The 3065-nt window shown below is 41.1% G+C and overlaps 1 long non-coding RNA gene across 1 annotated transcript; it reads left to right on the plus strand.

The window, feature by feature from the left end:
- Positions 1–220: 220 nt before the first annotated feature.
- On the plus strand, positions 221–1405 carry LOC306666820. The gene is made up of 2 exons (XR_013765406.1): positions 221–571; positions 1074–1405. It is a non-coding gene; the product is annotated as an uncharacterized lncRNA (long non-coding RNA).
- The last annotated feature ends 1660 nt before the right edge of the window (positions 1406–3065 follow it).

Genomic DNA, 3065 nt, shown 5'->3' on the forward strand with positions numbered 1-3065 from the left:
TTTCTGGGAGCTACCGGCGAGTCACAACTGAATCAGAGACCCATAACATCTGGTGCCAAAACCCGGGATGGGTTTTTCTGCTGACTAAGCAAGTGGATTCCCATCTGATAGCCCCAGCGCCCGGGGATACAGACTCACCTTCCATTTACCTGGACGCCCAGTTTTCTGCATGCAACACCGGACTCCAAAATCAGAATTTTCTTCAACAGGAAAGATACTGTTGGCACACTTGTCTGATATCTTGGTTTTTCTACAATAAGATGAGAGAATTGGAGTCAACATGTATGGGAGTACTCAAATGTTTTTGTTACAGACATCTGATTAATTTATAAAGTTATTCCATGGAGTAACATACTTAAAAACATTATTTGCATATTAAATGTGTTCATATTTTCCAGGTATACAAGCCTTTAAGCAGAAAATTTATCAAGCTGCTGTTCTCCAAATTAAACTTGTCTGTAATGGTAAACCTATCAATTAATGTTCTATTATAGGACCTGTCATCAATAGGGTATATGTAAAATGACATTTAAGAAAGAGTGTAATATGCAGTAACAAAAATGGAACAACAGTGACTGAAATTAGGGTCTCTGATGACCTCATGGCTGTGGCATGCCTGGTGCCTGGGAGTGCTCCTGTGCAAGGGCACAAGATGCCTAACTGCTGTGGCAGTACATTAATCTCAGGCACACAGCTCTTGGGCAGGAAGGAATTCTTTTGCTAGATAACCAGTGTTTCATCAGCTCCCTTCTCTGGTTCCTGCCCACCCTACAGTAACTTTGGAGCCTAACATTGCACACATATAAAGATTGCTTACATAACTCTTTAGATCCGCATTTCCATCAGAGAACAGAGCTCCATCTGATCTCAGCTTAATCTTCAGAATCTGTGTTTATATACTCCTTTGCCCCTCACTGAAAAGCCCCCACATTACCTGAGACAAGGCTCTGCCTCACAGCCCTGTTACACATTACAATGGCTCCAAAGTAAGCCTGACTTTAACTCATTTAAAGTTGTGTTCAAAAGTTTGATGTTTGTTGTAAAGATTACTGTGATCTCAAATGGGAACTCAGCCAAAATTCAAGATAGCTATTGCACAAACTGAATGTTTTACTGTTGGTAATTCCATTTTGTATTTTCCTTGTAAACTCTAATTGTTGCCTGATCAATATTTTGCAGAAGTACTGCTTCAAGAGCGAACACCGTAAATTAACTTGGAATAGTAAGCCATCACCTATAGAACAGATAATGTAAACCCCAATTAGATAAAAGGGGGTAAATAACTGTAAAGTTATAGACATTAAAGCTAAAGCCCAGTACTCTTACTTTATGACTGGTGAGACTGACTTGCTTGATGGTTAAGATCAAACTTAGAGATTGAGATTGAATACAGAGGTCAAGAAAAGTCCATATTTGGGTCTTGCCCTCAAAGTCAGCCTGAACCCAGGGAACAAGAGGACTTCTCCAAGGAGCTTTGCAACTCTGGGTCACACAACCTCCTGATCAAGGAGATTGATGAGGCTGCTAGAGGAAAAGCCACTCAGGGCATCTGCTGCAGAGGAGGGTCATGGAAAAAAAGGAGATATCCCTAACGCTTTCAAGGAAAGCCACCTCATCAAGAAAACTCTGCCTAACCAAATGGCACTAATGGAGCTAAGAAGCTGCTCTTATATTCTCTATGAGTGACCCCTGTGGAAACTCAGCTGACTCTTTAACAGACAGGAACAGGTCTCTTTGACCAGCTTGATCTTAAACACCTAGCAAATCAGTTAAAACCAAAGTATAGCCATTCTTAGGCATTTAAAGATAATAGTAACTATCAAGAGAAACTGCTAGAGTCAGAAGTTTTTTAGTCAGTTTAAGGCCTACAGACACAGTGGGCTTAATCTATGTTTGCTAGTAAAGCTCCCAAATAAAGGCCTGTCCTCTCCAGCCTTTGCTAGACCTTGTTATGGGAACAATTTCTCAGTTCTTCCACTCCCTGGTGAGGAATTATTGACTTCTGTCATCTTTATAATATGCATTAGCATGTTCCAGATCCTGCAACATTTATATTGTATCAATCTCATTTCAGTACTCATGTCTTTTTGTTCTTCTCCCACAGAAGCACCCATCCTCAGATGCCTTTACAGCCTGCTCTCCCCCAACTGGACTTCTACCATGAACTCCTCAATTGCCCGATTTCTAAAAAGGAACCTCCAAACTGCTTGCCCCACACTGCCCACTTCCAGCTCGAAGAAGCCAGATCGGTCATCGGCCCTTTTCCCTACAGCAGTGAAGGAATTCCTAGTATTAGAGGGGTAAATGAAGTCAGAATTGGGGACAGGCAGTTAGTGTAGAAATAAGGGATCAGTCAGATCGAGAAAATAAAGTCCATGAAAATCATCTGCCTTTGGAAGCCTGGAAGGACAATGACATCTCACCTGCAAAACCAACCCCAGTCACCTAGGCAGGAAGGAGAGAGAAGCCTTCAAAAAGAACTGGAGAGCAAGATTTTTTTATTTTTTATAAAAAAAATGGGGGAATGTAAGGAATCCAGCCTCCCCACCACCTGTCAATCTGTGCTCCACCCACCTCTTCCGTTACAGGAGTTTCCGGCTTCCCCACCACCTGTCAATCTGCGTTCAGCCCGCCTCTTCCGTTAAAAGAATTTCCGGCTTATGCTGCCACCAACTTTATGCCTCCCACCTTACGTTCTAAAATGTTATTGGTCCATCAGTCAGTCTGCAAGAATTCTCCTCCGCAATTGGTTACTCCCAGCCCATGAAATTCCAATATCTAGGAGAAGCCATATGCCATCTTTTCTTCTTTTCTTCCCTTCTTTTACCAGGAGCGGATGTGAATCATTTGCATAAAATAAAGTCCCCTGTGTGAGGAAAAAAAAAATATTCCTAGGTGAGATTGGGCTATGATTTTATTACTTTTGTTGCCATTTTTGTTGAGTATTAATATCAATGTTATGTTAGCTTCCTAAGAAGAATGTGTGCATTTTTTTTTTTTTTTTTTACTTTGTTCTGAAACAGTTTAAATAGCATTGAAATATCTGTCAAAAGTTTGACAGAAGC

This window comes from Sciurus vulgaris (genome assembly GCF_902686455.1).
Source record: "Sciurus vulgaris genome assembly, chromosome: 7".
Taxonomy (NCBI): domain Eukaryota; kingdom Metazoa; phylum Chordata; class Mammalia; order Rodentia; family Sciuridae; genus Sciurus; species Sciurus vulgaris.